General features: G+C 41.3%; 1 long non-coding RNA gene across 1 annotated transcript in view; it reads right to left on the bottom strand.

Moving 5' to 3' along the window:
- Positions 1-18,523: 18,523 nt before the first annotated feature.
- The window catches only part of LOC309397661, a 244,009-nt gene continuing 241,098 nt past the window's right edge, over positions 18,524-21,434 (bottom strand). Inside the window, exon 3 of the long non-coding RNA XR_014176302.1 lies at positions 18,524-19,287. This is a non-coding gene — a long non-coding RNA (uncharacterized lncRNA). The remainder of the gene's footprint in view (positions 19,288-21,434) is intronic.

Genomic DNA, 21,434 nt, shown 5'->3' with positions numbered 1-21,434 from the left:
TGCTGGCTGTCGTCAGTTTATGAACCTCTATGGATAACTCTGGGATCTCGTCACGAGAAATCACATTGTAACAAAGAGGTGTCAACTATGAGCATAAATAAGTATGTGTCTCCACAAGGAGTGAAAGTCGGATGGATCCTGAGAGTCCTGGTGTATCGAATTGAGCAATTAGGACCTTTGGCAGAGTAAAAACATGTTCCTATGTTCCTATGACTACTTGAATTGTTCCAAAGACTATTTGGCCTACAGCCTCCTCCTTTTATATTAAAGTCCTCCCTTGCTGTTCTGCTTTGAACAAGTATTTTCTCCTTCCTCAAGACAACTGAGCTGGGTTTCTCACCAAGAGGCAGAAATTCCTGTGTTTCCACAAAGCTGCTACTCAGCTTGCAAAATTAATTTGCAGCAAATGTAATGTTCATTCCCAGCGATAACGACCCTACCTGACACCCTTCTCCCTTTTTCTTTCATGTTTACAGCAACTTGAAAAGCTAATGGAGAAGAAGAAGGCTAAAATTAACAGCTCAGAAATGCTTTGTGAAGCTGCCACAGATGAACAAAAACTCCACCAATCCTGTTGCACTGCAAGAACAGATCAGCACTGCTTTCTCCCTTGAACTAGAATGCTGCCAAGGGGATGTAGGAAGTTATCACCTAGCCCTCTCCCAGAAAAATGAAATATCCTAGGAAATATTGATAAGGCAGAATATTATATTTTCCTGGATGTGAAAAAGGGAGAAACACATTTTAAAAACTAAGTAAATTCCTGCAGCTTCCTGCCATCCTCACTTTATCAATGGGCCATTAAGAAGGCCAAGCTAGTCCACTACATAATAAAGAGTTCTCCTCTTCAGCTCCAGGGGGATGGGAATGAAGGCATGGATAATATAAGCCTTTACTCAACTGACCACATGGCATCTGAACTCAATCAAACCTGGATTCAAAATTCATCCAAGAGGGTTGCCCCTGCATGGGCCCATGTGAGTCTGACAACCAATCAGAATACATTTCCTACACAGGAACAGGAAACAGAGAGGTGGGACTGAACAGGTTATAAAAAGCCTAGCAAGCCCCTCCATCTTCCCTTCTCTTCTTCTCCACCAACATTGAAGCATGTGATCACCTTTTCTGTTCAGGGCTCAAGCCATGTGGTCCTGTCCACCATTAAACCATCTTTCCAAGCAGCCTCCATGTCTCCAGTGTCTTTTTCCACACTTGGAGCCAAACCCAGAAGGACATTTCTTTCATCAGGGAAGAGAAGAAACCTTATGAGGAAGAGTGGGATTGAAAAAATTTAGCAACCGGTTCTCTGCCCAGTTGCTGGGTTAGTGTGGCCATAGTGACCCCACTTAATTTATGGCCCCAATCATGACCTTATTTCCCCCCTCCCCCAGGGTGTGTCATCGATCACCAATAGGGCAATTTCGCGGGTTTTAGAGACCACTACCCTCCAGCCGTTGTAAGTAATCCTGGGATACAGCCTTGAGAGAGAGATAGCTGGAATGTGCATTTGTCTTTTGCTGCCATGCTGTTTCATCGGTTTCCCATTCCCCCATGCCTATGGCAACTCGAGAGCAGGCCAGGGATGCTTTGTGAGTTGACACAATACTACATTCTAACCACTGCGCCACCATGGCTTAGATAGCAAAGTGCAATAGCATTTAGACGTATACACCACGTCGTAGTGCTTTACAGCCCTCTCTAAGTGGTTTACAGGGTCAGCATATTGTCCCCAACAATCTGGGTCCTCATTTTACTGATCTCAGAATGATGAAAGGCTGAGTCAAACTTGAGCCAGGTAAAAAAAGAAGTCCCAACTCATAGCATCCATGTTGAAGATCAGAGAATTGTACAGCAAATTTGGGATCAATGGAGGTGATAGTATTTTGCTTTGTTTGCTGTGATTTAAGCCATGGTTTTTCTTTGAAGACTGTTTTCGAAGAGATTCTGACTGAAATGAGCCTCTTTTTTTAGAGCAAAGATTCTCCTTTCCTTGTCTTCTCCTTTCATGCCTTTCAACTTGCTTTCAGTTCTTTGACCTTGATGTATTTAACAAAGGCTTCAGCTCTTAATTAATAAGGGATCGTCACATATTTGGCGTACATCCCATCCAAGCAAAGAATAAAAGACAATTGTCACTTCTCTCCTCCCAAGTAATTCAGAGACAGAGGAGAGGGAGGTCTTCCTCTAAAAAGAAGAAGAAAAGTGGCCACTGGCAGTATTACCAAGGTTTCCCCAAAGATCGTAGGGAGAATGCAGTAAAGTTGTGGATGGAAAGTTTTTAGAGGATCTCTTGTAGAAAAAAAAGCTTGTGTCAGAATATTCATGACTGGCAGAGACGTGGTAACAAGGTCAGCCAATGAATAGGACTTAGTAACAAGGTCAGCCAATGGGAGCCAAAACAGCTTGGAGCCTGGGCGTGGTTTAGCCCTGCAGCTCTGAGTGCTGTGTTGAGAATTGACACTGAAACTAGCTTTGTCTGTATTAAGCACTGAATTCTGAATTGAAACTGGAAACCAGTATCTCCTCTCTACCACGTTAGAAAAATCTGCTGTTGGTATTGTACATTTATTCATGTGTTATGATGTATATAAAGAGGTTAATGAATCCTGCCGAATCAATTATCTGTGTGTGCTTTCTGGATTTGATTTTTGCAACAAGCTCTGACAGGGTGTTGGTCGGAAGTAAAAGAATTTCTGTAACAATTCTTGGAGGTGGAAGGTAAAATAATACCTTGTGGATAACGTCTGGAAAACTTCTGAAAAACACTCCCTAAAAAAAATCATCTGCTTCCTGCTTATCCCCATTGAGAATCTTATGGAAAACTTCAATCTCTCTATTTGCATTTGTTCTCTGTTGAATTTAGCTGCAAGTTTAAAATAATGCCCATCTTGTCATTATCATAAAGGAAATATAAGTCACTACTCTCTCTCTCCCTCCCTCCCTCCCTCCCTCCCTCCCTCCCTCCCTCTCTCTCCCTCCCTCCCTCCCTCCCTCCCTCCCTCCCTCCCTCCCTCTCTCTCTCTCTCTCTCTCTCTCTCTCACACACACACACACACACACACACACACACAAACACACATTTGTTTCTTATCAGGAAAGAAGACTAGCTCGATTTTGCTTGCTTCTAGAAACCGTCTCTCCTTGGTGTGATGGGAAACAAGATACAAATCTCTTCCCAGAAGCCTTTGCAGAGAAATTCTTTCACATTCTCACTCCAGGGTATTTAACAACTGTGGTGTTCAAAGGAATTAAATAGCGGTGTTTTAGCCGGCACATAGTTACAATAATGTAGAACAATTTAACAATTGAATTTATGCTTGTCAAAGATATCAGAGATCTGCTATAAGTAAAAGAATAACCCAAACGTCAGCTGCACTCCGGAGACTATGCAAAAAAGGAGGGAGGAGAGGTGGTTGTTTTTATTGAAATTTTCTGAACAAGTTGCAAGAGAAATTGTGTAAAATAAACCATTTTATTCCCTTACCGTAAACGCTATTAGATTAAAATTTGCAAAGTGACAAAGTTCTTTGTGCATTTTCATCACACTGAGTAAGCAGTGCAGTAATGAAACTTCATTATATGATTAGGCAATGCGCTTTGCTTTGTGTGAGCCATTTTTTTTAGCAAAGAAAAAAGAAAAAAAAGCCCATCTTTTTAATGGGCTTGCTTTCCTTTAAAGCACCTAACAATCTTTTCTTTTAAAAAAGATATAAATGAGACATATAAAGGTAAAGATTCCCCTCATTCTTGACTCTAGGGGGCGGTGCTCATCTCCATTTCAAAGCCGAAGAGCCAGCGCTGTCCAAAGACATCTCCGTGGTCATGTGGCTGGCATGACTAAATGCTGAAGGCGCACAGAACGCTGTTACCTTCCCACCAAAGGTGGTCCCTATTTTTCTACTTGCATTTTTTTACGTGCTTTCGAACTGCTAGATTGGCAGAAGCTGGGACAAGTAACGGGAGCTCACTTCGTTATGTGGCGCTAGGCATTCAAACCACCGACCTGCTGACCTTTCTGATCGACAAGCTCAGCGTCTTAGCCACTGAGCCACCGCGTACCACCATGTCAGATGAGACATATACATACTCTCAATCTACCTTTTATTCTTCAGAGGACTACATGTTGTTTTCCAGTGGTAGAAATGTATAACCCAAGTGAGTAGCATAACATTTCAAGACACTGATACAATTTATGGGATTTACAAAACAAAGGGGGGGGGGGAGAGGAAGCTGCCATAAGCGCTATCTTTGAAACGTCTAGGTTTTTATATTATTTTTCCATTATAAAAGTTTTGTTTCCTCATTATTTAATCATTTCAGTCACATCCACTTAGTTGTTAATTTGTTAAGGCACAGATTCATGTTATTATTTATTACCATTTTTTTTCAGGCTGCTCTTCTATTTTTCACCACAAATTTGCAGTCCTGGAAGGAAAGCTAACGTGAATAATTAACACTCTTCTGTTTTCTTACAATGTCTCAGAATTTGTCTCAGTCTAGGGAGGAAACAACAAAACTAACTGCTCTACAAGATAAAAGTTGGCCATTCCGGGAACTTAAGATGGCAACAATTAGAAGAAACTACTAATATTTTATTTATGAATTAATTATTATCAAATATATATAGCCACCCATCTCACACAAGAAGACTGTGGGTAGTGTACAACAAAGCAGAGTAACAGAGGAGTTGGAAGGGGCTTTGGAGGTCTTCTAGTCCAACCTCCTGCTCAAGCAGGAAGCCCTATACCATTTCAGACAAGTGGTTGTCCAATCTCTTCTTTAAAATCTACAGTGTTGGAACAATTACAACTTTTGGAGGCAGGCTGTCACACTAATTAATTGTTCTAAGCCAATTATTAAAAATGAATAAACCACAAATTAAATAATCAACATAAATAAACCCAAGATAGTGAAAAGGGTTAATTAAGATGTGGTGCAAACATCATCTGTGCTCTCTACTGTTAGGGGATCCCAAGGCTTTATGAAAAAAATAAAAGTTTGAGAGCTTTTGTAAAGGTTGTAAGAATTGGAACTAACTTCAGCCCAGAGGCAGCACAACAGACTAACCTCATTATCCCAAGGCTTTATGAAAAAAATAAAACTTTGAGAGCTTTTGTAAAGGTTGTAAGAATTGGAACTAACTTCAACCCAGAGGCACCACAACAGACTAACCCATCATATGGACCGCCATAGTGGATTGACCCACAATAGGCTTCTCCTGTTGGACTAGATGGGATAGGTAGAAATAATTAGGGAAAGGGTATTAAGGAAAACGTGGCCCCATACCATGTAGGGTTTTAAAGGTCAAAATAAGCACCTTGAACTGCATCCACCAGCTAACAGTTGGCACCTGCTTAGTTAGATAAGGGTTAATGGCACCCAAGAGGGGTTGCACTTAGTTCTATTGTAGCTACGTATGTAGGCTAGACCAGGGGGCTCCAATCTTGGCAACTTTAAGCCTGGAGGACAACTCCCAGAATTCCTCAGCCAGCTGGCTGGGGAATTCTGGGAGTTGAAGTCCTCCAGGCTTAATGTTGTCAAGGTTGGAGACCCCTGATCTAGATTGATTCCCCTTTTCACTGCCAAAGCTCCAATTAATGATCTCAAACAAATCTATCCCCAGGTTCTGTCATTCCTTCTCCCACACATAAGATGTAATAGTTGTCAGGGTTAGTCCAAGAACAATGTAAAACAAACCAAGTTCAGTTATCTAAATGCTCACACACAGTAGACAGAATCTTGCCAGACTTAACCTATACTACTCTCTCAGATATACCCCGGGAGATATTAGGGAGTGGCTATCCTGACTCTCTTCCTCTGACTCCAATCCATCTCCAGGCTGTGCTGCCTCTTTTCTCACCCATCTCCTCCCTGGAAAATTGCCACTTCACTGTACTCCATCATACCAATTCCCCATGAAGGCATTAACCTCTCACAGCGGTCTATTCAAATTCAGACAGATATGAGTAGGACTTCACCTCTGATCTTGGAGTCTTAGTCGACAACCAGCTAAATATGAGCCAGCAGTGTGCAGTGGCTGCCAAAAAAGTCAATGCAATCCTAAACTGCATTAACAGAGGGATACAATCAAGATCAGGGGAGGCACAAATACCATTCTATAAAGCCCTAGTAAGACCACACCTAGAGTACTGCATCCAGTTTTGGTCACCATACTATGAAAAAGATGTTGAGACTCTTGAAAAAGTGCAAAGAAGAGCAACCGAGATGATTAGGGGTCTGGAAACTAAAACATACGATGAATGGTTGCAGGAATGGGTTTGCCTAGTCTAGTGAAGAGAAGAACCAGGGGAGACATGATAGCAGTCTTCCAATGTTTGAGGGGCTGCCACAGAAAGGAGGGGGTCAAGCTGTTTTCCAAAGCACCCAAAGGGCAGACAAGGAATAATGGATGGAAACTGACCAAGGAGAGATTCAACCTAGAAATAAGGAGGAACTTTCTGACAGTGGGAACAATCAACCAATGGAACAGTTGCTTTCTGTTAATCTGATGTTCCTGAACTCAGCTAGAACAGGACTGAGTTTTTCTGGGAGAGACACAAGCAGGAACATTGGGTGCCCATGCACATTATCAAACCTGTTGGCACTGAGCTTCTCCATAAAGCTAATGGGCCAGCCAAACATACCAGTAGGACCAGTAACCAGGTCTTCCTCTCTTCCTCTCTCCTATACACAGAAGAGACCTCTGAAAAAAATGATGAATGGACTTCCCCCCCCCCCTGCTGGAAGCACACACCTCTTTAATAGCATGCCTAATGAAATCCGTGGCACATCACATATATAACAATGACTGACTTCCTTTGATCTTCATGAATAAGGAACAACTCGGACAATTATGGAGGATAATAGATCAAAAAAACACATTGCAGGTCAATTATCCCCAGAAGATGAAGTTCTCAGCATAAATTAAAGGATTGTGTTAAATTGCTAGGTTGCCTGGGACAACTTCGTCAAAAGAAGTTACTGCAAAAGAAAAAAAGAAAAAAAAAAGAAGAAGGGGGTTGAGTGAAAAAGGAGCAGCGATCTGCATGGAAAACTGCCAAGCACAGAGGCATTACTTTAAATACTTTGCCTCGGGACGTTTCCACTTCTTTAGCGTCACCTAAGGAACAAGCATGCCATTTGATACCGTGAGGCTACCATAAAGCATAAGACCATTTTTAAATGCCCTGAGGGGTCACTGGGTTAAGCAGCTGTACCTGGAATGTCTGGGGGTTTCCTGTTTTTCTCTTGGTGGAATGGCAAGGAGTTCCTTCCATGGCAAGCCAACTGTGCCTCGGCAACATATGCCTCATGTGAGTGACATTTCCCCTTCAATAATTTATAGACCACAGCTGTATTACTGTAGGGCCCATCTTCCTCCTCCACCCTCAATTACAAGGACACCTGCCGGAACGGTTTTCACGGTGTGGCAGCAATGATGCACTTATATCAGCGGGGTTTCTTTTAATGCAGGCAGTTTCAGAGTTCATGCAGCCTTGATTCTAAACACTGCTTCCGAGTTCGTTTCTTGGCACTGAATTTATGCATCTGACAAAACTGAGATTCACACCAATGCTCTCGTAGCGTGGAATAATAAATGCAATATCCAAGTTTCTGGCACATCTTTGATCGCTGCTTTAGCCCGTTGGACTCCTCCTTGTCTATCTACTGACCAAAGTGAAGGGGAAGCGCAAAACTGTACCACTACAGTCTTGTCAATATGAGCCAGATGTGTGCAGCAGCTGCCCAAAAAGCCAACACAGTTCTAGGCTGCATCAACAGAGGGATGGAATCAAGATCACGTGTGAAGGGTTAATACCACTTTATAAGGCCTTGGTAAGGCCACACTTGGAATACTGCATCTAGGTTTGGCCGCCACGATGTAAAAAAGATGTTGAGACTTTAGAAAGAGTGCAGAGAAGAACAATGAAGATGACTAGGAGACTGGAGGCTAAAACATAACAGTATGAAGAATGGTTGCAGGAACTGGGTATATCTAGTTTAATGAAAAGAAGGACCAGGGAGACATGATAGCAGTGTCCCAATATTTGAGGGGTTGCGACAAAGAAGAGGGGTAGCTCAACCTATTCCCCAAAGCACCTGAGGGCAGTACAAGAAGCAACAGATGGAAACTAAATAAGGAGAGAAGCAACTTAGAACTAAGAAGAAATTTCCTGTTAGAACAATTAATCAGTGGAACAACTTGTCTCCAGAGGTTGTGATTGCTCCAAGAAGAGATTGAATAACTATTTGTCTGAAGTGGTGTAGGGTTTCCTACCTAAGCAGGAGGTTTGACTAGAAGACCTCCAAGGTCCCTTCCAACTTGATTATTCTATTCTATATGAACCATCGTGAAAATTCATAAACACAGTATTTTAAAGATTATGAACCCACTACTATTTCTGTCTAACAGTATTCATTCATGTCAAGAGAAAGAAATTAGGAGCCAGGGTTAGGTCCAAAATGACTACAGGTTTATTTCATGGTACCTCTAAATAAGAATTTGAATTACTAACAGTCAAGGCTAATCGGTGGTAGATAAGTCTATGGAATTCAATGTGGGCTGGACTCAAATCTTTTGTGGGTAACAAAGGGACACCAAACTGATGGCGCATTTGACGTCTCCCTCAGGCTTAGCCTGTTCACCCCCTACAGCTCAATCCTGCTAGCATTTTTTTTAAAATGCAACAATTCCGCTAGGTGCTGTTGGTTCAGCCGAGAATGTCTCAAAACATCTGAGCTTTCATGATGAGAATTTGGGGAGGAAGAGATACAGCCACCATTGCATAATGATGGCTCCTTGCCCAAACCTTGATGCTGTTCTTACTTGTCTTTTTACCAAAAAATGTTGCCTGGTTTTATTACGGAATATTGGAATATAGACAGTTTTGTAAGAATGAATGATCAATGGGAGTTATAATCCCAACACATCTGTAAAGACATGTTGAGATCCTACTAAATTATATCTAGCTGTACTTTTAATACAGGGAGGGATTATTAAGTAGGAAATGGTCTTATTAGCTGTATTTAATTAATCTGAAGTACACATAAATCAAATATAATTTTGCCTGATACTACTAAGACAAATGTTTTAAATATAAATATATATTATCTTTTAAATATAAAAATAAATAAAAACACATTATATGTTAGTAATATAAACCCTGGGGTGCCATTCTAACTTCGGGTTTAGCCACTATTCCAGCTGGTCTGCTCATTCTTCTGAACTTGTCATCCTATTGTCAGAATAGGATATGGACTATAAATATTTTAATAAATAAAAGTCCGGCTCAGAGGTGGTATTCAGCAGGTTCTGACCAGTTCTGGAGAACCGGTAGCGGAAATTTTGAGTAGTTCGGAGACCACCTCTGACTAGCCCCACCCCCATCTATTCTCTGCCTCCCAAGTCCCAACTGATCAGGAGGAAATGGGGATTTTACAGTATCCTTCCCTTGGAGTGGGAAGGGAAGAGAAATTTTACAGTATCCTTTCCCTGGAGTGGGAAGGGAATAGAAATTTTACAGTATCCTTCCCCTGGAGTGGGAAGGGAAGGGAAATTTTACAGTATCCTTTCCCTGGAGTGGGAAGGGAATAGAAATTTTACAGTATCCTTTCCCTGGAGTGGGGAGGGAATGGGGATTTTACAGTATCCTTCCCCTGGAGTGGGGAAGGAATGGGGATTTTACAGTATCCTTCCCCTGGAATGGGAATGGAAGGGAAATTTTACAGTATCCTTTCCCTGGAGTGGGGAGGGAATGGGGATTTTACAGTATCCTTCCCCTGGAGTGGGGAGGGAATGGGGATTTTACAGTATCCTTCCCCTGGAGTGGGGAAGGAATGGGGATTTTACAGTATCCTTCCCCTGGAATGGGAATGGAAGGGAAATTTTACAGTATCCTTTCCCTGGAGTGGGGAGGGAATGGGGATTTTACAGTATCCTTCCCCTGGAGTGGGGAAGGAATGGGGATTTTACAGTATCCTTCCCCTGGAATGGGAATGGAAGGGAAATTTTACAGCATCCTTTCCCTGGAGTGGGGAGGGAATGGGGATTTTACAGTATCCTTCCCCTGGAATGGGAATGGAATGGAGATTTTACAGCATCCTTCCCCATCAAGCCATGCCCACCAAGCCACACTCACAGAACCGGTCATAAAACATTTTGAATCCCACCACTGGACCAGCTAAATACATTCATATGTCAACACTGCCACTGAACTAAGCCTTTCTAAGAGTTGATCTTGGGCTGCTTATATTCCTCTCCGCTAAATGTGCTGCCTGGACTCAGTCTGAATCATGACTCTGCAAACTCTTAGCCCCTTAAACATACAGAACTTGATTAGTCTTACCGGAAGATTCTCAGACATGACATTTGACTAGATTAGAAACCTTATTGCAGGCGAGAACAAAGCCTTGATCAAAACAGATAATTACTGTGTAGTACAGAAAAGGAGTCTTATGTAACCATGTTCCAGCATTAAAGCTCTTAATCTTTTCTGGCTGCTTTTCCAAGCCAACAGATACTTGGCCAATCTCTTGAAAATCTTGGAAAAGTTTTCACTGCGGTTCTATCTGGTCTCCAGATTTCTAGTTCCTGCCTCACCACCACTTTTCGATCTCATTACCCTAAGTACACTAAGGGACGTGGTGGCTCAGTGGCTAAGATGCTGAGCTTGTCGATCAGAAGGTCGGCAGTTCGACGGTTCGAATCCCTAGCGCCGCATAACGGAGTGAGCTCCTGTTACTTATCCCAGCTTCTGCCAACCTAGCAGTTCAAAAGCATGTAAAAATGCAAGTAGAAAAAATAGGGACTACCTTTGATGGGAAGGTAACAGCGCTCTGTGCGCTTTTGACATTTAGTCATGCCAGCCACATGACTATGCAGATGTCTTCAGACACCTCTGGCTCTTCGGCTTTGAAACGGAGATGAGCACTGCCTCCTAGAGTCGGGAATGACCAGCACATATGTGCAAAGGGAACCTTTACCTTTACTTTACCCAGTTTTCAGTTGTACAGGCTAGCTTGTCTCCTCACCCATAAGCAAAAGTAGAAATTATTTTAGATAAAGCAAATACTCAAAACGCAGTGCCAACATAATTGGCATAAGAATTAGGGGAAATGAAGAGCAAGAAGAGAAAAATGAAGGAAAATTGTTTGTTAAGAAATATTTTAAAAACCAGATTAGAGTAATTGCACGTACTCAGGAAATAAACATGGGCTGCTTGAATCTGGGTGGAATTCAAGAGCAATTGGAAGTGACGTAGGCAAAAGGCTAAGAAGCCCTGCATGGAATGAGAAGGCAGTTATAGGTAGCAATTATGAAGAAGAGAAATGGAACAAAAGAGTGCATCTCCAGATTTGGAAATCGGATACTCTCTCTCTCTCTCTCTCTCTCTCTCTCTCTCTCTCTCTCTCTCTCTCTCTCTCTCTTCCTGTGCAGCTCTTCTAAAGCAGCCAGCTTTCTTCCTATGACCTTGACCCTCTAGAGCATGGCATAGTTCTGAAGCCGGTTACTCTTGAGAGATGGGCTGGAAAATGAAGATACAGATGCCCACAGCAGAAGGCAGGCGCAAAGAATGGAGGTGGAAGATGAGATTAGTGGGGCTTCTTCAATCCCCTTGATGATTTATGATTCGTGACAAATGTATCTTGCCTTACTATGTACACTGAGAGCCTATGCACCAAAGACAAATTCCTTGTGTGTCCAATCACACTTGGCCAATAAAGAATGAATTCTGTTCTGTTCCATTCCGTTCCGTTCCCTTCCATCTATTCTATTCTATTCTATTCTATTCTATTCTATTCTATTCTATTCCCTTCCCTTCCCTTCCCTTCCCTTCCCTTCCCTTCCATTCCATCTATTCTATTCTATTCTATTCTATTCTATTCTATTCTATTCTATTCTATTCTATTCCCTTCCCTTCCCTTCTCTTCCCTTCCCTTCCCTTCCCTTCCATTCCATTCTTGCTCTAAGTTCAAGAATATTATCACCTTTTTGTTTGGGGATTGTAGAAATATCTGAGTCCTGCATCCTCTTGCGATTCAAACTCAACTTGCGATTCAAGCTAAACTGAAACCATGCAATACCTTCTTCTTTCCCCCATTCCACCTCTCTTTTTTTCTCATCTACTCCCCATGGTATTCCCTGGACCATGATTGTGTTCTCTTACCCTTAAAACCTGCCTGTTCTCTGAATGATGACAAATATGTTTTAAAGGGAAAAGAAAGATGCAATGAAAAATTTAAGGTTATTCTGAGTTGGGCAGAACGAGCATCGTTTTTAGATTTACTAGCCAACAAAGCAGTGTTAGCCCTGTCATTTATTGTTTTATTTCTTTCGCAAGCCTCATGAAAATTTCACAGTGCAGGCCATTGAGTGGCTGGAAACTGATCTGGCAACCTGGAAGAAAAGAGAGACATTGGCATAATGCTGAAAAAGGATTTTCCTCTCTATCCTGCAGACAATTAATTCCTCTGCTAGGTGATAAGTTTTCTATCTTTCAGTTGGCAATGGATCTTCATGGCTTAATTCTGCAAAACACAAGAAAGGAGAACTATTTCTCTGCTGCCACAGAGACGAAAGTAAGACCCAAGCCAAGAACATGACCGTGTTTTCGGATTGTGTGGCATGTGCTGAACTGGCTATATAGCAGCCATTTTGCTAAGCCGTGGTTTGTTTAGGCTTCCTTTGTAGGATCATGAATCCTTCACAAATGAAGATCACGTTCATTCTCTTATGTACACTTCCCAATATTGTGAACTGAAAAAAAATCCGACATAGATTCAGCTAGGAGAAAATTCTCAAGGAATCTACAATGGAGTAAGCATGAAGAGTTTAATGTTTCACCAGGGTCTTTGAGAAGTAGATGTTCTTCTGGGGCATTTCCTGTCCAGGAATGGACAGAACAGCCATGTGACCATGCAGGGGATGGTCAAAAAGTCAGGATAATCATGCCATCAAAGTTCCACCCCTTTTAAAAACATGTATGAAGGGGAAGGACTTTGATTACTTGATCAACAGCGTCATAGCAATAGCATTCAGACTTACTGTATATACCACTTGACAGTGCTTTGCAGACCTTTCTAAGCAGTTTTACAGAGTCAACCTATTGCCCCCAGCAATCTGGGTCCTCATTTTACCGACATCGGAAGGACGGAAGGCTGAGTCAACCTTAAGCCTGGTGAGATTTCAACTGCCAAAGTGCAGTCAGCCGGCAGTCAGCAGAAGCAGCCTGCAGTACTGCATTCTAACCACTGTGCCACCAGGGTTCTTGCAGTCTCCCCTGTAACCATGGGGAATATGTATGTTGATGTCATAGATTGCAGTCTGGATTTCCAGGATGGAAGGGGGTGCATTCCAGAGGAACAAGAGACAACTCATTTCAAGTAGTTTGTGTGAGAGAAAGAGGGTGAAGACAATTCCTGCACAATGGTTCCCAGATGATGTGCTTCATGGGGGCGATGGCCAAGATTCCATCAAGATTCTATCTATAGGGGAGGAACAATAAACAAATCTGCTTGGAAGAATCACAATGTGTCTTTCTCGGTTTTTGGAGCCTAAGAGTTCACTAGGAAATGCCAGAGAAGGGAAATGATCCTTCCGCAAATAGCTCAGCATCGCTACAAGCCATCATTTATATAAAGTAATTCAATCCTCATCTGTCCAGGCTAATACATATTTTTGCTGATTTTCTTAAAATGGTTAACCAAAGTATATTGAACCAGTAACCTGCTTCTGACAGCAGATAGATACATGGAATAAGCCTACCTTCTTCCTGAAATAAAGACCATTTGAGGGAGAGGCGCTGTACTGTGGTTTATTTCTTTGTTTTTGCCACCAAAAGAATTGGGCCAAGATGATATGGCTTTGGTTCTGGAGAATATGAAACAACCCAATGTTGATCTTCTTTTACAGCTTTGCAGAATGTTTTTGATCTGAATAAGATGCCAATTCTAAGTTGATTGTAAAAGTGATCAAATTCAAAGCAGACCTTTGATGGGGGGGGCGGAAATTGAGTCACACGATGGCTCAGTGGCTAAGACACTCAGCTCGTCAATCAGAAAGGTCGGCAGTTCGGTGGTTTGAATCCCTAGCGCCACATAATGGAGTGAGCTCCCATTACTTGTCCCAGCTTCTGCCAACCTAGCAGTTCAAAACCATGTAAAAATGCAAGTAGAAAAAATAGGGACCATCTTTGGTTGGAAGGCAACAGTGTTCCATGCACCTTTAACATTTAGTCATGCCAGCCACATGCCCACGGAGATATTTTCAGACAGCGCTGGCTCTTCAGCTTTGAAACAGAGATGAGCATGGTCCCCTAGAGTCAGAAATGACTAGCATACATGCGCAAGGGGAACCTTTACCTTTAGTGTTTCAAATCCAAATATGAAATGAGTCACTTTACTTTAATCAGGCACTCTGAGTTAGACAAAAGGACCATTTGCACATGTAAATGTATATGTATACCCTATATCATCGAGATCAAAGCAATCCAACCTAAGCTCTCCAGTACAAGGAACCTCAGCATTGCTTTAATCCAACACTTAATTAAACACTTAATCCAAGTGTTTTAATCAAAGTGCACACTCCAAGATCTGCACAGCCACAACCTTACAAAAGAGTTCCTGCCACACATTAGAAATAAAAAAAAATCAACATCTGAGAGATTGGTGTAGTTTTCAGGCCTTTTATTTTGAACTGACCTAGAAATAGACACATTAAGATTTTCGGAGTTCGGATTTATCTTTTATTAGCTGGATACCCGTGCTTCGCTATGAAACTACAGTATATGATCGGTTTTGATACTTAAAGCTTGAAAATTAATGTAGAATTTATAATTCCTTAGTATCAGAGCGTGTTAATATAAGTTAACTGGCAGTTGGAATAGAGTTCATTTCAGGTGGGGAGGGAGAGTAGAATGTCTAAACTCCCAGCCCGCAGGCCGAATGAGTCATGTGCTGGCCACGCCCATGCCAGGTCTAGTGAACGGGTAGCATCAGAGCATGTTAATATAAGGCAACTGGCAGTTGGAACAGAGTTCCTTTCAGGTGGGGAGGGGAAGTAGAACATCTAACTCCTTAGCTTCACCGCTTGTTAATATAATACTGTCTAAGAAATACTGATGATCTGATGGTCATTTCAACAAATCCTTTATTAGCAAGCACCTAGAAGTCAAGAGGAACATATGTGCCAAATTTCAAGTTATAATTCTGGAGATTTCATGATGAACACCCAGAAATGTGAAAGAAATTAATATTAGTGCATATCTCAATGTAAATTTCAGAGCCTGACCTCTAAATCTGGTAAATGTTCTCATTTAATGACTTAATTCTTTCTTCCTGTCTACAGTTAGTCCTCCACTTATGACATTTGAGTCCCAAATTTATGTTGCTAAGCAGGACAGTTGTTAAGTTAGCTTTGCCCCTTTTTACAACATTTCCTGCCACAGTTGTTAAGTGAATCACTGCAATTAAGTTAATAATAGGTTGTTAAGTGAATCTGGTTTCCCCATTGACTTTGCTCATCGGAAGTTGGTAAAAAAAGGGTCACATGACCCTGGGACACTGCAACCATCATAAATAATGTCAGTTGCCAAGGGTCCAAATTTTGATCATGTGACATGGGGATACTGCAACAGTCATCCCTGTGAAAAATAGTCACAAGTCACTTCTTTTAGTGCTCTTGTAACTTTGAATGGTCACTACATCAGCCTCAAACACAAGTCACGTTTTCTCATAGTCCTGTTGTGTTGCAATTCCTATCTGAAAAGTGTTTTTCCCCCATGTTCATTACTCACATGAGTTCGCCTGTCACCCTGCCTTACTTATGCCAATTTCCATCATATCTATCATCAGATGTTTTTAGGAGTGACACCTTCCAGCTCAACCCTCTGCTATCAACCACATCTTTTATTTCCTCTTGGGCAAAAGTATTTCTGTTCTTCTCTTAACCTATTAATCATGTGCCATCTGATTCTTTTTTGGTCCCTTCCTGGATATAACTTTAAGCACCAGCTTGAATACCTGAGGTCTGATCCCATAGACATGGCATCTTCCCATATCCCGTTCTGACAAATAGCTCAACTGATGAACTACTAACTTTGGAGACCAATGCAAAAGGTGGTTTGGGGTCTTAAATACTGCCCAAAGTCATAGATACAAAACCTGAATATCCTAAAGCATTTTGAACCAGTCTCAAGAACAATTGCTAATCCTTGTCATATGTGGCCAAGGATCAGAATATCTTCGTTACTCTAGGTAGTAATCCAAGCTGAACCAAGTTATTAAAGTCAGCCTCAACATTTTTTTTTAGAAAAGACGCACTAATATTCATTCCACATTTCACAATCCCAATGTCAGCCTCTGTTTTGCTTGCTCGCTTATGGCTCCTTTGCTACGCTTGCTTGCTATCGGCTGCCATAGGAACGGGGGGAGCATGGTATTGGGGAAGGGAATTATATTGTACTGGAGGAGTCTTGTTCTCACCATTGTCTGTGCATGCTGGTGGCTGATATTTGGACTTGGTCAAGGCCAACCGTTTCGCATACCAGCTTGATGAGACTGTTTGAAGATACACCCAACATGACACCCTAGGGAGTTGAAGATTGGACACTGGGTTGGGGAATTTGGGGGAGGTTGCTGGGTAAATGTTTGATATGTATATGTTCCCGCCTTTGTGGCTCAGATCTTGCTTTCCTTTTTGCTGCATTCACTTCATATCTCATAAAAGTACTTTATCTCTATTAAAATGGAGTTGACGTTTTGCTTTCTTGGATATTGGAGGAGACATGCCTGACACCCAAAGTTCAATTTAAAAAAAAGGACAATGAAACATCTCAGATCTATTTGACCTGCTGAGTCTCCTTTGCAAGACTAAATTTATGCAACCCTGAACCGAATTAATTCCACACAGCCTGTTATCATGTTTATAAATATTTCCCCATAGCAAATTGTTTCTGATAAGGCAGCAGACACCAATTTAAGTGTAAGCCTTCCTTTCATTTAAGATTTTCCCTAATGTCGTTAGATTTTCAAAGTCATTTCTCCTACAGCGATCCTGAATCAAAAGTGGCTTCACTCCAGTGCACTAAAAAGTCTGCAGCACACTAAAATTAAGGTGCAGATATGGGTCATTGTAAAAGAGTTTGAAAAAGACGTGTAGAAGGTAGAGAAGCCCATTCAAACAACATTTGTATTCAACATATAAGATACAATTACATAGGTTGTATAGAAACTCAGTGTAGAATCCAGGGGAGAGGGAGAGGGAGAGGGAGAGGGAGAGGGAGAGATTTGATTGATTTTCTGGATCTTTGCCAAACTTCTCCAACAGTAATGCTGGGAGATACCAAACCTTTACAATAAGCAGGAAGAAAACTGTATTCTATACTGTGAGGTCATTTGAAGTTTTCTTTTACTCCACACAATGAAACTTTGCAGAACATGAAAGAGGAGAAAATATTTAACGTTACACTAGTTTTCCCTCCCTGCAGTTATGCTTATATCTCTCCTTTCTTACATCTTTAGATGAAGTCACTCCTTCATAAATTAGACACACTCTCTCTCTCTCTCTCTCTCTCCCTCCCTCCCTCTCTCTCTCTCTCTCTCTCATATATATGAGAGAGAGAGAGAATTCCACAGGATTAAGTATCTTGGTAGAGCACAATCACTGCACATAACAACAAAACCAACAAAATAAAGGGCTCTTTATAGTTGTTCACATTTTTATGACTACCTGGTACACTGAGATGCCTTTACCGCACCATGCTAGAAATAATCAACTTTTGATTTTATTTTATTTTTTTGCCCTGGGATTTAACCACAAATACACATACATGAGTACCGTTGGTATTCAAGCCTTCTCTTATTTTGCACAACCTTCTCTCCAAAGATTTCACCAACTCAAGCAATGTCTTTGCCTATAATTATGCTTCTTGCATTCTTCAGCCCAACCCCATGAGATTAATAACTCTTTAGAAAAAGAGTATAGTCCATCTTGCTTCCCTTTTCCTAAATAATACAGGCGGCAAGTGAATTACCACAATGCATTCTCTGTCCTTATTTTCTCCCAACTCAGGACTTTAATTGGGACTTGAGTCAGGTGTAATCAAGACTAGCCTGCTCATTAAGTGGGCTTAATTGTTCATCTGTGATAATGATGCAACAAAATTGGCAATAGACGCTCCCTTTTAAATCTGACACACCATCTCTGAAAGTGGACAGGATTGTCTAATTTTCACCCCTAAAGATTTAAAACATGTTTGCAAAGTTGCTGCTATTAAGATTTTGCAAAGTCTCGGTGTGCACTGCAAACTGGCAGAGACTTAAATGACTGGTCAGCTTAATTAGATGACTGCTCACTGTTTCCCAAAGCTAAATTTCTCCCTCTAGTTACCTCATTGCCACCACTTCTCAAAATTATGTGTTTGGTTGAGTTGGGTTCATGAGCAGGGTAATTGGAGGTTCAATAGGCACTGGACATTACCACAACAAATGGACCAAAGGAGAGTAATAGCAGCCTTACCTGGCATCAGGCAGAAAGCATAGGTATCATGGCAGCAGTTCAATCAGGAATCCAAAGCAGGAATTTAAGGAAAATCAGCCCAAGGGCTATCAACAAGGAAGCCAGATTGTCAGGAAATCCATAGCATGAAGCATGGGCCAAGAGATCTGGTCCAGAAAGATTAAGGTGGAAAACTCAGTAGCAGATTTCCCATAGCAAGGGATTACTTTCCAAGAATGGGGATTCACACCCATTTCTTCAAATTTTTCAAAATAATGTTGGGATTCGAATCCCAGTCTTCAAAAACCAACTTCTGCTGCGCCACACAGTTTATTATCCGGTCCACATGTGGCCTCTGTAACGGTATGTGTCAATCCTGAGAAAACTTCCTTTGCAACTAGACATAACTTTGACTTCTGGCTCTAGATCCTGAGCAAGCTCCACTTCTAAGAGCTTGTAAGATTTTGGGGGTTGAGTCTGTTTCAACCTCTGAACATTTAGGCACCTTGAATTCTGGTGTTCATCTCTGCACCATGTCCAGTGGAATTTCAACCATCAAATTCCTAAGACCAGCTTCACTCTATCATGAAGACCCATAATGGGCACCTGACTTCTTCTCTCCTGGACATCATCAAGGGCAGCAAGGGAAAAATTAAGGAGGTCACTTTCTTGGTTTACTTCATCCAATTTCCTGCATCTGTGCCCTTTTTTTGAATTTCCATAGTAGCCAAAAACATCTTCCCCATTCTCTTGGTACTCCGGACTGCTTTTGGTAGTAACCTTAAGTTTATCTGTAGAAAAACAAACACAGAGTAAAAAAATAAATGGATAAAGACAGTAAGTCTTCTCTTATTAACACTTGGCCACCACAGATGCCCCCAATATGAGCCCCACCTGCCATGGCCACGCCTACCATGGCCAAGCCCATCCCTTGGTCCTCTGAGGTCAAACACAAACCTGATGTGGCCCTCAATGAAATCGAGTGTGATGCTCCTGTTCTAGACAATCCATATAGAATCAGCCAGAGAAATAAACATGTCTAATTTGGTCAAATTTTGGCATTTGGGAACAAAAGAGAAGTGAAAGAAACACAAGCCAATCTTTTATCTATAGGGATATATGTTGTAGGAGATCCTTGCTTTCACTGAATCATTAAATTTGCTGTTCAAATCATTAATATCCAATTGAAATAATTGCAGGTCAAACTGCAGACCAATTAATTATGTGCAAATAGCAGAACAAGAGAGGATGCAAAGCAAGGAAGGAAGGAAGAAAAAGAGAGGAGGGTTTTTTTTTTGTTACATATAAGAAATGAAAGGTTGAAGGGGACTTAATTTTATAGCTCCAAACTATTCTTTGTCTTAAAAGGTAAAGCAGGAATTACCATAGCAACTGATTCACTCATTTAAGTTCACAGGGGGGGGGGGAAACAAGAGTTGTCATCTATGAGCTAAACACTATCAAATTGTTTATTCCTATCTTTGAATAATAGTTCAAGTTTTCTTTCCAAAGTGACACTATTATCCCCATCAAACAGAAGTTAAAGTATTCTATCAAAAAAAGAGTCAGCGTTTGTCACTCTTTTAAATCACAGTCCTTGAGATTTATTTTTTTATCCCCTTTTCCATCCCATAGCTAATTTTTTTTAAAACTGCTGCTGTGAAATTCACACGTTTCAGAAAGTAACCAATCATACATAATCTGTTGTTTTCTTCCAAAGTCTTGTGCTAGTTGGAGAAAAATAAGTCTGCAAAAGTATATAGGACCATTGGTCGGCCTTTCTTTGCTTCTCACTGTTGTGACTATCACCATAAAAAACATGTGTAAAAACCAATATATTCTAGAGATGGGTGAAACCAGGGTTTCAAAACTCTTCACCAGAAGACAGAAAAATGGGATGAGTGATTTCTCCCTGAAGAGAAGGAAACCTTTATCCAACAGTCATCAAAATAGAGTTTTTTCAAACTTCGTGATACCATAATTCCCTTCCAATAATAAATAAATTTGTGTAATACCTTTCATGGATAAAATGAATGATTACAAGGGATAAGAGTTGGGCAAGAAAGAAATATATCATGTACGAAAAGATAGGTTGTTGGATAGTACCATTGTTTTCTAAGAGCCAGTTTGATATAATGGTTAAAGGTACCAGGGTAGAGACCAGATTACTTGGAGATCTAGTCTTCCTTGGGTATAGAAGCCAACTAGGCAACTGTGGGCCAGTCACCTTCTCTCAGCCCTAAGAAGGAGGCAATAGCAAATCCTTTCTGAAGAGGGTAAAGGTAAAGATTCCCTCGCACATGCATGCTAGTCATTGCCAGCTCTAGGGAGTGGTGCTCATCTCTGTTTCTAAGCCAGTGCTGTCAGAAGACGTCTCTGTGGTCATGTGGCCAGCATGACTAAATGCGGAAGGCACACGGAACGCTGTTACCTTCCCACCAAAGTGGTCCTTATTTTTCTACTTGCATTTTTTATATGCTTTCGAACTGCTAGGTTGGCAGAAGCTGGGACAAGTTACGGGAGCTCACTCCATTACACGGCGCTAGGGATTCGAACCGCTGAACTGCCGACCTTCTGATTGACAAGCTCAGCGTCTTAGCCGCTGACTCGAAGACAAAACAGAGAAAGCTACTTAGCTTTCATCAAACTTGCTTGCATTGGGCTTTGCTTTATTGTGCCACAAATATATATATTTCCATTTTGAAAGGACAGAAATTTGGGACAACTGTTTAAAACATTCAATTTCACATTCACGCATGCTCTCCTACAGATTCTCCATTAATTTCACATGTCCTATGCCACGATATGACCAAAATCACTCGGGAAACCATATACCCACTCCCCGCACTGCAACGACTGCTGGATGGTTTTACTTCTAACTGGTACTATTTCCCTAACATTGCTGGTGTTCCTATTTTGTGCAGTAATAGATTGTAGG

This window comes from Natrix helvetica, assembly GCF_964273705.1.
Source record: "Natrix helvetica genome assembly, chromosome: 11".
Lineage (NCBI taxonomy): Eukaryota > Metazoa > Chordata > Lepidosauria > Squamata > Natricidae > Natrix > Natrix helvetica.
Note: the sequence above shows the minus strand (reverse complement) of the source record. Positions and strands in the feature narration are given on the sequence as shown.